This window comes from Strongylocentrotus purpuratus, unplaced genomic scaffold, assembly GCF_000002235.5.
Source record: "Strongylocentrotus purpuratus isolate Spur 01 unplaced genomic scaffold, Spur_5.0 spur5_contig_123, whole genome shotgun sequence".
NCBI classification, from domain to species: domain Eukaryota; kingdom Metazoa; phylum Echinodermata; class Echinoidea; order Camarodonta; family Strongylocentrotidae; genus Strongylocentrotus; species Strongylocentrotus purpuratus.
The window spans coordinates 5,670-21,387 of NW_022144769.1; the positions used below are offsets into that span (position 1 = coordinate 5,670).

General features: G+C 39.7%; 1 pseudogene; it reads left to right on the plus strand.

Moving 5' to 3' along the window:
* Window positions 1-976: 976 nt before the first annotated feature.
* Window positions 977-15,069, plus strand: LOC115920875 (annotated as a pseudogene).
* The last annotated feature ends 649 nt before the right edge of the window (window positions 15,070-15,718 follow it).

A 15,718-nucleotide genomic window follows, 5' to 3' on the forward strand; every position in this document is an offset into this window, starting at 1 on the left:
ACTTTTCCAGTGTCACATGAAATTTGGACTTCTATGAAATCCGGTCCCTTTACCCTATTATTGGTTGAAACGTTCAAAATCCTCGGTAAGGCATGCGAAGTACACCAATGAGTCCGTATTTCATAGTCCTACATTTGCACTACACCAGCACAGCTGCGTTCTGCGGAACATCGCGCACGCTACAAACGAGAGGCACGTACCCTGACATAGCCATAGAGGTGTTGGAGAAAAATGAACTAAACTTCATCTTTATTTGAACAAAAAGGTATGAATGGGAATAAATGTGTGCCTGGCCGGTAGTAAACACTATGATTAAGAACGGTTTGGAGTCTGGACGCTGATATGACCCTCGCCTTTGGCTCGGAAAATTATTGCCGTCCAGACTCCAAAACGGTCGTAAACATAGTGTTTCAAAACCGGCCAAGCACATTTTATTCCCGAAACAAATTATATTCTTACCATAAGCCAAGAGTACGATTTGGTGACAATGAATTTTACTTACGTTTGTCTTACTTAAATAAGGCAGTTGGATCCAGGACATTTAAACTGCAAGGTTTTGAAATGAAAAATACGATGCCAACATTAACTAATCATAATTACAGTCAGTCCGACTTCATTTCTATTAACTCTATTTTACGTTGCTATTGTTTTTGTTGCATAATTCATGAGTCTCAACACCCCCCGGCGACCCATTCATAAATTCCACCTGATGTGATGAGACGAGACGTATAGACATTATGCGTTGAGCTCTCTCGGAGGTTGTTCTTTGTTATTATTCACAAAAGAATTACCAATGCCCATCCAAGGGATCTAATACATTGGCCTCTAACCCCGCCTTAACGCAATAGGTCTATTTATAGCAAAGGCATGTTTTTGAACTGACACTTTTCAGCCTTTAAATCATAAAGATGGTTCTAAAGGGAGTCGATTAACTTAAAATCAAATTAATCGATTCTTTTTTGTCTCTTAATAATAGATGTCCAATCTGGCCACCGGCACCGACATCCACCTGGAGAACCCTGAATATGAGACGCGCTGGTATTTCAAATACTTCCTCGGCAAGAGTAAGTGCACCATGAATTTTTCATTTATCCTGGCTGTCATTCAAAACAATCTTCTCGCCAGATTCTCTTTTTTTTAATCCCGCAAGTAAGAGATCTTCAAGGGATCAGCCCTCAGGCCTATAAGCGTGGAATTAAAGTATTCTCCCTGCAATTTCACTCACATAAGTGTTGTTTTAATGCACGATCGCGTGTTACATGCCCGCGGGCATGTCGCGTCGGTTGAGTTGACGGGACGAAGAATGTGGGCAAAATAAAAGTACGGTTTTGAGGTTTCTAAGAGGATACACAGGATGTATCGATGTGTTTGGATATTTTCGACTGCTCCTTCTGCTATTGGGCAATTCCAGCTTCATGAAAGGAGCTTAAAGTCCGCGACAGAGCCAAATTAACCATGATATCTCATTAATGATTCAGAGAAATGATCCAAAACTCCTAGTCTGTAATCTCCTTGACCATTACTAGATGGTGGATGTACAAGATTTGAAAAATATGTTTTCAGATTTATTCACTGAGCTCTTAAAAGTTCTGTCACGCGCGGACATGACATAACGCTGGAATCTCTGACGATATCTCTAAGGGATTACATTTTGATTTGTCTCTTTTCTTCTCAATCGAAGCGAACTGTTGTTTCCGTTGAAGCGGTGCTTAAAATAGTTCAAGTTCGTAGAGAATGTATTCACATCAGGTCCCTATGACACAAAGCAAAATCGAGGCTTAGATTGTTTTAAAATGCAGGACACGGACACGTCTATTGTGGTAAACTCTCTTGCCCAAGGACACAGAGAGTAGTACATGACTTCGCAACGTTTGCAGTGCCACAAGATGGATAACCACTCCGAGAATGAATTACATTGAACTTTAACATTTCGTACTGCTCTGAACCTCACTCTTCGAATAAATTAATAATTACCTCTGAAATCTGGTTGGTGTTTAAAGAAACCATCCCTACTCTCAGCGGATCATTGCAATGCCAGCTGCCTTGGGTTTTTTTTAAAAGTCTGAAACGAGGGAAATTGGCAAACACTTCAAATTGCCATTCGGGTAATTAAATTTAATTGATTTGGTCAATAGTGTACTGACCCTGCAGTCATTTTTTTTACTAGGGTGATCGTCAAAATGTCAAAAGGTGAAGTGCCGGACAAACGGTTTTGTTATTTTTTAAATTTGTTTTGCGCAAACTAAATGTGTTTTACGTAGACGGAAAAGGTGTTGAAAGCGGAATCGAGTGTCAACAATATTTCACTGTCTAATTTGCATATTTGTTGTTGAAATTATTGACGTCATTCACAACATTGTTGACAGGTATACTCAATTATTACCTCGTGTGGAAATCTAGAAAGAAAAAGTGCATGAGGGTTGTTGATCGTTCCCATGGTGCTTCAAGGGAAATTACTTTGAAGGGCTTCGGAGTATATTTAACTCCTTGTCTCTATTTAAATATCAAATTATGATAAACAAATGAAATCAGCTCTTAGAATAAACGTCAACTATTGAAAACAAATTGTGATATATTACTTCAGGTACAGGGTATTTTTTTCTTCATTCAGGCGAGGTTTTAGAAGACAGATATTAAAAACGTTTTCATTAACACAAAAAATAGCTTACGGGCCAAAGTTCCGTGTGATGTTTATAACTTGTAACAAGGTCTCTGAATTTGCTTAATACTTGCCGGGCAGTTGTCCTGCTAAGCATCAGCATGTTTGGGTTCAGACTATATAACAGTGGGCACTTTCGCTTACCAATATACTACTTTCTGCTTATTTGCTACATCAAAATTGCCGTTAGATGCCCATAGATTTTTCAAAATTTGAAACACTAGAAAATAGCCAAAATTGACTGGGAAGTATAGGGTCTTTAGGGTGCGATCGGAAAAAGGTCAAAATCAGATTTCTGGTTCAGTTGAGTTCAGTCCGGTCCATTTTTATTTTCACAGTGTTCACAAATAGATAAGTCAAAGTGTTACAATAGGTACACGTTTAACAGCGGAGTGAAAAATGTAGAGTGGGGCGCCCATAAGAAGCATATAGCTTGTAAACATGGCCCCTATGGAGTACCGAAGTGTGACGTCAGTTAGAACCAGAAAGTGTAGTGCAAAATGAGTGCAAACGAATGAAGTACGCTTGCGTGTTGGTTCACGGGCTGAATCACGCGCCACTGTCTTTCACACACATTTTGTGCGTGTGACGTATTCACTTCGGTACTCCATACATGTAATTTGACCTAACAAGGAATATACATATAACACAAATTTTTGAAAACCGAGTGATATCAACATGCACAATGCGAATGCTGCATTTATGAGAGGGTTACTATATTCAACAATAATACAATATACAATACAGACAAAGAGAGACAGGGTACCAGACAAATGAAGAGTATTGTGAAACATTTCCTGTAAAATCTAGAATGGGAATCTCATCCAAAGACAAAACTATCGGCGTGTGATCTCCGTTGCTACAAAATCACCAGTCAGTTCAGTAAATTATTAGTCAGTAGAGAAGTGTGTACATTATTTATTTCAGAGTTTTAAACAACCTAAACCCGTTTGCCTATTCTATGTTCCCCCAAATTGCCCTAAACTCCAAATTATTCATGTCTGTGACATTTCGACCGATCCGTTGTCGCCAAAAAAACCTTCATAACGTCGCCTCAATAAGACACTGTAGTGGCTGGGGAAAAGTCTGATTATTTTCAAGCATTACCCATTCGCGTTACTCGCATGGTCGGTGAAGCGCTAAGGCGCTCCTGTCCAGTTGAATATAAGAAATTAATTGGCACGCTCGGAGCCTGTACAATACTCGTTCATTGTATAAGGGTTCAGTGCCTCGCTGTCAGTGCGATTATCAAAATACTGCCATCTGTATGACATTGTCGATATTAAAAACATGTTTTTGATTCATCCAGATGTCGGATGTACCTGAAAATGTAAGGATTCTTATTACTGTACCCTTGCCGGAGGTTTGGGAATTATATAGCTGTGGGTTGAGAAACAAAGGAGAATAATTGACTACACTATCGTTTTGAAAATATAACTTTCCTTTTCCTCTGATGCATGACTTATTTTGCCAAATAAGCAGTTTTTTAAACCAAATTATGGGCTAGATTTTTTATTCAATGTCATTTACCACTGCTTAAACCTTTTGCTTCATTGATTTTTTGTCAATTTTGCCTTTCTTTCAACTATGGTTTTGTAGTTAATTTGATCGTTACAGAGTTGCCATTGAAGACGGTTTCGAAATAAAGATCCATCCAAAATGATTTTTTTTGTATAGCTGTAACACCTGTCTACATTATGTTGCTACATTTTCCAGTGCCCCTCTTGCGCATATGAATGTGCCCCCTCGAGCATAAAAAACGCCCCTCGCGATGAAAACAAAATTGTCCCAACAATTTCGGATAGTTTTGTTTTCAGTAATCATTTCCCAAATGGTATAGGCCTAGAGAGTTTTGATATGAATGAGGAACATGAAAACCAAGCCCCAAAACCCATACAATGCGCCCTGAAAATGGGCACATAATGCGTAGTTTTCATGAAGGCCGGTTGTGAAAAGGGGCCCTATTTTGGAAGATGGTACCAGCACCCCTATTCCGTCTGGCTTGCTGTCATTTAGAAGAAATCAAGAAATGAAGGTGATCAGTTCTGTTTAATTGACGAAATCATGTTTCGTGATCAAAATGCTTTGCATGGTTTTCCACTGTTTTCACGTAAAGAGAAATATCTACTGAGGTGAAACTTCAACAGGTTAGGTTTTTACCATTCTTCTTTGGAGTTTGAGTTGGGTTATTATTGGAAACGAACAAAATGCATGAAAAGCGAATTATCCTTTACGCCTTTAATGTGTATATTATTCTCTCCTACAGTACATCAGAATTACGTGGGTCTGGACGTCGACAAGCGCGTAGTGTTCCTGTCCGTCGTTCTGACAGACGCCAATAACCACAACGTGCCCCAGTACCGATCGATCCTATGGCGGACCACGGTAAGTCATGACGTCACGGATGACGTCACGGTATCCCACAATGCACCCGGACTCTCGCTCCGTCGTATTACGTGGTTAATGAGGCAGATGTGGCTCTTCACGCTCGATTTGATGTGACTTTTTTTGGTCTGTGCCTGCAAGCACTGTCATGTCTATTTTGGTGATAATCAATCTGTTTACATTTTGGTATAACTGTCGAGAAATTACAAAACTGTTTTTACTGCTGAAAGAAGAAGAATGAAAAAAAAACCCTATGTTTAGGTAACAAAACAAATCAATCGATGCAAAAACTCGATGATACATCAGTCATTAAGACGTTTAAGTACAAACTATAAAAAAAAAAAAATGAACAATGGGATCAATATCGTGCCCAAACATCAACTCTGGTTTTAGTTTCAATATTTTTTTCGGGATCTACCTTTAAATGTAGAGTTATAAGTAAGATCAGCGAATTTCAGTGAATTACATAGTAGTGAAACCAATGATTCCTCAAAAGTGTCGTAGGCACTGTAGCTCGCAAGCCTGAGAAACCTGTAGAGAGAAGACAGTGGGAAAAAATTACAGTTTTAGAGGTGGGAGGAAAACTCAGCAGGATATTCTTGGGGAAACCCACGGAATCAGGTAGGGTCAATCCACATGTACGTGGTCCGTACAGGAATCGAACCCGAGCCTTGGCGGTGGAAGGCAAGGAAAGTAACCACTGCGCCAACCTGACTCCTCGTTTTAAAAGTCAAATCTCGTCATGTATATCTGACTTCCGACCAGCTGCGTACCTTCAGATCAGCTTCAAAGCACAACATTGTGATATCATCTTTTGCATGACATCTTATTACTGCGGTTCATTTTTTACGTGTGCTCTTCCCGCTATAACGACCCAATCTCCACACCGTATCATGACTACATCACGAACATTAAACTGCAATCTTAATAACCTCCTCTCTCTTTGTTCAGGGGACCCAGAAAATCTGCATCCCGTACAACCCGGCCAAGCCCATGTCAGTCAAGAGAATACTCAGGTGAGACCGAGCACGCTAAATCATGGCGCGCCACATGTAGCAACATTAATTTTATTCCCGTGGCCTTTGACGGACGTGATGCTAATTGATGGAAACGTGGGAACATTAGCGTTTTGGGAGACGACGCTGAAAAAGAAAGGCCAAGCACGCGCGGTTGTTTTTTTTTAATTCTAGATTTCTACCCTCCTCGATCTGTCTTGGATGGTTTATTGGTTGAATGGAGAAGAGTCAGCGCTTTGCATTAATCTTTCTCTTATTATCAATCTTCTGGAGCCGATGTTATGAGGCCCCGTCAATTCATCTTAGAGAACGATTCGCTATTGGATGTTATAAATCAAAAACGGTTTAGAGTTTCCTCTCCAAACAGATTGCTGGTCGTCAAGATTGATTGAAAACCCTGAAGAGTAATTGGTTAGATTGTTTGTCAAGATTCGCTGCATATTGAAGGTTTAGTTTGTAGAGAGATATGAACGGAAGGAAGTTACGTTTCTTCAGGGCAATATTATTCAGACAAGAAAACAAAAGACCCAGTTATACATGGTGAGTCAGAAAGACAGCGACTGAGTTATACACAATTATTAAAATGATATGTGGCTCGCTAATAAAATGTATAGCGCATGAACAAATTCTATTGACTAGTATTTGAGAACATTTCACGTGATTTTCATACTAATTTGCATAAGTTATTTCAATTGTTAATAGAAATACCACAAAATTTAGCTGTGCACAACAGATCATGATACAGAACTAATGAATACCCTTTAAATTTAACGAACGAAAATTGAAAAGGAAAACTGACCAAAAAAACCACCATATATCGTTTCACTAAGACGTGATGTGTTCCTCATGATACAAAACACAAAATCTAACACTGAACATAATGTTTCAGTCTTGACTCAAATTAAATTCATTTGTATTTGAATGCCTGTGTGTAATCTTTGATTCGCACTCAACTCAATAACTTCAAAGCATTTAGCATTCCATGGACAGCTGTAAAAATGGGTTCTTTATTAAAACATGAAAACTTCTGCTAGCATGGATCAATTTTAGTAATTCTCTTTTTTTTTCTTCAGATGAGTGAAAGAACATGCTTGTTTAATACACGCTTCATTGGTGTGTCAAATTTCAATGCTTTCTAAGTGGGGAAATCATTAACCGCGGTCATTTTCTTTTTGACTCACCCTGTATAGGCCTGTAATTATTTATATCGTGAATTTATACCCACCCGGGTGATTTTCCCCCCACTTTCACTCGGGAGGTAACGCACTGAGTATACAGTGTTTATACGTCGCCGGAGGGCAAAACCTTATATTGATATAGATCAACCCGACGCAACATTCATCTTATGACAGTTTTCATTGTGGTACCCGCTGCTACATCAGATTCAAACCAGCCAACCGATCCCGCAAGCTCGGTGTTCGAGTGGTAAGACGTCTGCACTAGAAAGCAGGAGGTCGTTGGTTATAATCCCACCCGAGTGATTTTTCCATCTTTAATCGGGAGGTAACACAGTCGGCTAAGGGCAAAACCTGATACTCATATACATCACCCAGACGCAAATTCATCTTACGAATAATTATATCGTGTTACGTTGAAGCTGCTTGAGTCTGCATGTTTTCGCTTTACTGTTACGTTCAGGGTATTTACGATCAGCGTCGGGGACTAAGAATGGCTGCACGAGTTCCTGACATGACAAACATGATTTCAAGATTAATTGTGATCCTAATTCTACACATGATAAGTGGGATGCATACATTCTAGAAATGTCGTTCGGTCTGGAATCTGCATCGTTTCATCAGTGAAACCCGACCGTTGGCAAGCTAAACCCTTGTAATGATATTCTCACGAGTCTCTGTGTGTCACGTACGATCGCATTAATACCAGAAAATGATTCTCCAACAGGGAACTGCACAGTCTATCAGACGTTCGCGAATTTCTTCTCCAAGTCTTTGCAAAATGAACTAGCTGCTGCACTGCGAAATGGCAGATGGTTTGGGCTTTATGAGCTAGATACTTAAAGTACAAAGATGAAAGTGATTCAAGATCAGCCATTTATTTGGTACGAAAAAGCCTTCAACCGTAATTCAGACTCAGAGACAGTGTATACCTAGCGGGTACAAACTTATCCCACGGCGATGTTTGGCACCTGTTTTAGGAAGGCATTAGCGCTTCAAAAACCGGTACTATCCTCGGCCCCATACAACCAATCCCGACCCCCATACTAACTTTCCCCGACCCCAAACCACCTAGTCCCTCTTCAAAAATGGTTTACGGAAGAAAAGGGAGCTTTTTCCGAGGAAAAAAACTAATCAGCCGGGCCATAGTCATGAGAACATTCTCATCACAACACACTTTCAACCTGCCTGTTACACTAGGAGGAATCTCTCACATTTGTAGTAAGCCAAAATACCTGTAGCGGCTCCAAAAACGGGATTTCTTCATTTTTGACGGAAATATCTGACGATATCTGACGAGTCAAGACTTTTCCCTTGTCGACGAGTGCCCCTATACATAGCCCTGATCTGTCCCCGCTCCGTTTTTCGTCCCAACTCCCAAATCGATCGAATAGTTGACAGGGTCGTTGCAATTTTCAACTTGACGACTGCCCCCTGAGATTACAAAAAACAAACTTGGAGGAAGTCTGTCCACGAATGAGATGTTTTGTATTTGCGATCCTGGCTTGAGAGCTCGACTCGAGCCGTCAAAACAACGTCACCGTTGGAAGACCGTCGCTCGCTGTTGATAAACTCTAGCAGCATTAATGTCGTGTATCATTGAATGCGATATAACTCATAGTCCCTCTAGGTATTTACGTCGAGAATAATATTTTCCTATCATGTTTGCTGTGACGACGACAATTATGTAGTTGTTCCCTTGGAGCTAAAGGTTCAGTCTCCGAAAGGTCATTGAACCAAACCTCATCTTTGGGATACTTATTTCGTTCATCGAATGTGGTCTGGCGTAAGCAGATCTAGCATAAATATTGCAACCAATAATTCTGACCAGCAAATACAACATGAAGTAATCCTTCAATATTTATATTTGTATTTTCTTTCTCCCGTTGCAGCCGGTTCGACATCAAAATGGACAAGTCACCCAAAGAGATTTTCACACCAGACATACAGAAGGTAACAAGATACTCAAATCTAAAAAAAAAATCACCAAAAATACATCAAAATATTACGATAATTATTGAATTAAGAGCACTGTGTGTTTTTTTTCTTTCTAGAGAATTTTTCGACAATACATTTGGCATGGACATGCTTAAAAGTAAGACATCGCATTCAAACATCTCGAGAAGGACAAGTGCCTTTTTGATGGAAGGGTTTGCTTTTCACAATAGTGTTGTGAAGGTACTTCATGTTCAGTGCACTTCTGCCGAGAGCTTTTGATGTTGAAAGAAATACTTCGCTGCTTCCTATCTCAGAGTTGACGACTCCACTACAGAGCTTTGAGTCAGCTTACCGGTCAAATCCTACGCAAAACATTCCATCAAACTTCAAATAGTGGCAACAGCGATTTGTTTTCACTGCAAAGTCGTTTCTCAAATTTACGCACGCGAACTTGTCCTTCTGCGTATCGTATCTCCAATATACAGCCGACCACGTCAGGAAACTACGGCTAGTTCATCAAATAAAAGTGGAGATTAATCCAAGCGAGATTGACAGTTGTCACTTTGTTCCGTGTTTGTTTTTTATTCGATTGTAACATTGAACGAAGTTGATCTTCGTCAAATGATGTTTGGATAGGCTTTGTATACATAGCACACGAGAGATGAAATTTGTAAGCGCATTTAGGAGCCTATCTTGTCACTCAAAGTGCACGTTGACGGTGAATTTCAATTTAATATTTTTTTTCTCAGGAATTGTTGCTTCTTGAGGAGCAGGAAAGGTTCAGTTAATTTCAAATTCGGGGTGCTCTACGCCAAAGAGGGCAGAAATCGGACGACGAAATGTTCAGCAACGGTAAGCACCAATGATTGTTAGATAAATTCACATTTCAGGTATCGATTTCATCATTACCTCTGCCAAATTAAGGAGGTTATGTTTTCATCGGATTTTTTGGTGGTTTGGTTGTTTGTCTGTTAACTAGATAACAGAAAAGATATGGACGGATTTGCAGAAAATATTTTTATGGGTGGTCCTTGGTACACAAGTACAAATCAATTAAATTTAGAAGTGGTCCGCTTCTGGGTCTCAATCCAGGATTTTTTAAAGGACTCTTCACCATTTTTGCGAGTATTTCTTTCTGGTGTATACTGACAATATGGCGGGGAATTGTTAAGTCTTTGCGGAGGTTGCGCTCTCTGAGTGCTTTCTAGTTTTCTTTTTCGTTTTAACAGAATAAGGTCCAATAGTTCGTCAAAATTAAAGTCTATTTGACATAATCTGACTTGTCTCCAGATAATTTACAAAGTTTATATATGGTGTAACTTGTATGCATTTGTTATCAGAGTTATCTTTTTGTTTAGTAAAATATGGTGTTTTACGTATGACTTACCAATCAGTCCAGATGATGTTGAACACCGTACATCCAATAAAAAATATATATATCTTAACAAATTATTATGAACGAGGTTGAACATCAACCAACACAAAACATTAGAGCTATTGGTATGAACATAAATAATTGTGGCGCTTTTCAGGAGTACATTAATCAACTCTTGGTGGCGCTGTTAAGGGTTAACAAACACTAGGTGGCGCTGTTCATGATGAATATTAATTGCCGGAGTGGCTCTGCTGCTTTCCTTTTTTTGTTCCCCGTTTTACTCCTGTTTCTTTCGGAAATTACCTTGAAGGGATAACATGATCCTATGGCCCGTCCTTTAGGTCAAAACCAGGAGGATTGATTCACCTCCACGTCTACTCCCATGGAATAACTATAGACTGTGAGTCAATAAAGCTCTGTTGTTGTTGTTTTTCGCAGAGAATGGCAGTGAGGAGTTCTATAACTTTGTCAGACTACTGGGCGACCACATCAAGTTAAAGAACTGGGACAAGTTCAAACGGTGGTCTAGACGTCAAAAGTAATTTGACATGTGTTATAAATATAAGCAGACTGACTTTTGGCTTGTTCTACAGGAGCCATTCTATAATCCTCTTTGTACCTGACTGACTGACTTACTGGCTGACTGCTGTCACTTGTGAATTAGACTTGCATAAGTCTCACTTTGGCCAAAAATTGACTTGGTTGGTCCTAGAGGGCCCACCCTCGTACCTATCTGACTGACTGACTGATTGACTACTGGCTGTGACTGGTGAATTATAGACTTGATACCTTGGCCAGAACTTTGGATTAGATGACTACGTAGGATCTTTCGAACAAATTGGAGTGGGACAGCCTTATTTGTAGCCTTGTCTTTTAAGAGAATCATAAACATAGATATTTTCATCCAAGAAATTTGAGCCGTCGGGCCAAGAAACAATCAAATGGGTACCACCTGAATTTCATGATTTCACAGGAGAGAGGGTTGGCTCAGAGCACATTCATCTCAAGGAGGTACTTCCTGATTGGGTTCATCTTTGACACCAGACAAGCTTGCTCGCTGACCAAACCCCATGTGCTCTTCCTCTTTTGATTCTCAGACAACACAACAGGACTTGAGGCTGTGTATACCATGTACGAGGGACACGAAATCATGTTCCATGTCTCCACGATGCTCCCGTACTCCAAAGACAACAGACAACAGGTGAAAAAGGATAAAATATTGTATTACCTTTTTTCTGTTTTTGTACACTCATTCCTAGCAACATGGATTTTCTTATAATTTTTTTCTCTGTTAATGAAAAAAAGAGTCATGTATTGTGGTAAAATTTTCATTTGATAACCCTATAGAAAAATATTCATTTGATTTCAATTAGACAAAATGAGGAATATGGAATATAAAAAAAACCTGCAGATTTGATTATCAAGTCATGAAATATATTTGAATTTGAAAGAAAAACTTACATCTTAAGTCACCTGAACTTAGAGGAATGGAATCATTTTTATTATTATTATCATTTTGTGAATAAGTAGTCTTCCAGTACGGGTCTAAGCACACTTTCTCTTCCAGTTTTAAATCCATGGACTAGAGTCAGGTAGAAATGTAAAGGTACCTTAAGCAGAAATCCTTCAGTTCAAATTTCCTTGGGAAAGCTGTGTACTATTAAGGGAAGAGTTTAAAAGTCAATTCACACAACGGTCCTAGCGGAATCGAACCAAGGCCACTAGAGTTGCAAGCTTAAGGCTAAAAAGCAGAATGCGGTGATAAAAACAAAAGCAACCCTTCTGCAATTTTCATAAGTAATTTAGTTGAAGCCTCAGGCCCAGTTTGTTAATACTTTCACTCTTAACAGTGGGGGTCTAATCGCTATTAATTGAGGAGATTACAAGCAATTCCCACGCCGACTGAGGGGCGCCCTTAATCAGCGCTTCAAATATTTAAAATGGGAAGAAGAAAAGGGGAAAAAAAGAAACTAGAGATTATACGCTTTGAGACTCGCTCTATCGGAGCGACACATGCGGCGAACATTAGTCGAGGCGAATGAATATTTGAAGGACTTAAAAGTCGCTCGTGAGTGGGAAAGGGCGAAATTTCCCGCGCTGTTTGAAGCTGTTTGGCTCTAGGTCGATACTAAACCCATTATGTTGCCGCATTGCCTGGGACGTACGCTGCATCTCCAATCAATAACAACATGAATATCCACGAACATGCTCCAAACGTGACGCGACTGACAACTACTCTCTGTTATCTTTAAGCTCCATTTTTTAACGAATGGGCAAAGGTGACAGCCACATTGACGGTCTATATTTTTATTAAAATCAATTACATGAATTTTCATCGTAAATAAACCTTCCACAGTTTCATAACAAAGTCTTAAAACACAACATTTTAAGAAAATAGTACAGTACAGAAACAAATTACTATTGTTAGATTAGAAAAGCAGCTGCAGGTGCTTTATTTTTGATTTAAAGAAACAATAACGTCCACATGATTTAATTGTCGACATAAAATAACACAGGGTGAGTAAAAAAACCCGAAACCTAAATGTCGGGACTATTGTTTTAGTGAAGTTAGTTAGTTAGTTGCTGTTTTGTCTTAATCGCCTGGATTTTCCACTGTTTTAAAATTTATTTTGGCTACGGTTTTGACAATTTCACTTTATCGGATGCTGCTACTGCTAAAGTGGCTGCCGTAGCTATAGCCACTGTCTGTGTAAGTGCTTATTTTTGTTTAATGTTTGACGGTATTTCTACTGACATTTAGGTTGAAAGAAAAAGGCACATCGGCAACGACATCGTGACCATAGTCTTTCAGGAACAGGAAACCCGGAAGCCGAGCCTACCTTCAAGCCGTCCATGATCAAATCACATTTCACCCGTAATCCTTTCTGACCTCGGTAATTCAAGATTCCATTGTAAAACATGATTTCGAGTGCCATTTAACATTACGCAAAAGTTAGTCTATTTGAAGGAAAAAAAGTTGTCCCGGGTTTTGGACGAAGGAACATATTGAAAATAAGATACATTCAAGTTATAGTCATAAAGTATTAATTCGTTAATTAAATCCTTAACTTTATAATTACCAGATATATTTGCTCTAGTAACGTTTACAGTCAGCTAATTCGTACAGGTAGGTAGGCCGCTATGGTACGAGTTTTCCGTTGAGCTTATGAAAAGGATTAAAACTATGAAAATTGAGTCATATCTTGAATTGATTGACGCGTGGTTAACAGGTGAATGACTTGAATCGTAATCGACTCATGATTGACATTGTGATTGACTTTGAATTGACTTGTGATCTGCTGGCGAATAAGTTATGATTTGATTCCGAGTGCTCGCAATTGACTTGGGACTGGCTTGTGATTGACTTGTGATTGGCTCGCGATTGAATTACTATAGAATTAATGATCTAATAATTATAATTGACTTGCGATAAACTTGCGATTGACTTGAGACTGACATTGTGATTTACTAATTATCGATGTGCCATTTACTGATTGTGATTGACTGCAATAATAGAAGTGTGATTTGATTTGTGATTGACTTGTGATTGGTTGGCGATTGACTTGTGATTGTCTTGTGATTGACTTGCGATTGTCTTGTGATTGACTTGCGATTGTCTTGTGATTTGGCAAGCCAGTTTCATGTTGTTTTGGGATAAATCAGTGTCGCTGCATTCTCCCTCTGTGTGATTAGACATGATTGACTACTGACATGTGACGGACACGTGACTGACATAATGATTGCCATTTGATTAACATGTGACTGACATGTGATGCAAGTATGACCGTCGTGTGATTGGCTTGTGGTTACAAACCAGGTTACGAGTGTTTCCGAGGAATCGGTGCCTTTGTTTGGAATGCCACTGCCTTCTCCCTCCGTTGTGATTAGACGTGATTGACTACTAATATGTGACTGAGATGTGATTGACATGCGATGTCATTGACTGTCATGTGATTGTCCTGTTGATTTGGCAAGCCAGTTTCATGTTGTTTTGGATAAATCAGTGTCGCTGCATTCTCCCTCTGTGTGATTAGACATGATTGACTACTGACATGTGACGGACACGTGACTGACATAATGATTGCCATTTGATTAACATGTGACTGACATGTGATTGCAAGTATGACCGTCGTGTGATTGGCTTGTGGTTACAAACCAGGTACGGGTGTTTTCTGAGGAATCAGTGCCTTTGTTCGGACCGCCGCTGCCTTCCCCCTCCGTTTTCGAAGACACGCAGGCGTTCAGAGACTTTCTACTCGTCAAACGTGGGTGCAACATTCCTCTTACTCCGTACATTTCGTGAAATATTCAAAATGATGGTTTTATTATGCAAAAAAGAATGTGCAGATTTGAAATATTGAAGGGAGACCTTTACGATTCGAACATTTGGGTCTTGTTGATAATACAGTTATAAATGGTGAGAAAGCTGCCTTCAACACGCCTACCTTTGCTAACAAGCGACAAAGAACCCTGGAGATGCTGATAAAAAACCTCCAACAGGATCTACCAGAGACAAACAAGGTAGGTCTAGAACACATTGTTTGTAAGTGAGGGGGCGGCATCAGGCTGCCAAAGGCCATGGAACTCGACGATCAAACATTAACTGTTAGACGGCCGTTGGCGGTAACGCGCTTGAATGATGCATTATAATGTCCCGAAGGCACGCCATACCAATTCCAGATGAGATGACATTCTAGCAGGTACGAGCGACAAAAGTTCACACTGTTCTTGTTTTTTTGCGCCTCGTTTCCGGCTGTAACACAACCCGAAGTTGAACAAACAAATTCCCACGTCAGGACAAAAACTGGAAAATAAATTGATAAATCCTGTCACGTCCCACCATCGCTCTTATATCAGGCCCAAACCCAGACGCGTATCGTATGTACAGCTGTACGCGCGATATTCCTTACAGGTTGAAATACGAGAAGTGACAATTCTTGCCTCTTGTAAAAACATGTCCAGACACAATTGGGGTATTTTTCTCCTGGCTTTCCTACAACTTCCTGTGGATGTGATGTCTGTATAAGGAATGCCTTTTGATGGTGACTTGTATTATTGTTGGTGGAGCGATTTAATCAATAGATCTAGGTGGGTCGGATTTCGTATCGTGATACCCGATATGCGGGCGTTGCAAAGGTTGAGTTGGGATTTTTTCGTGCTACCGCCACTA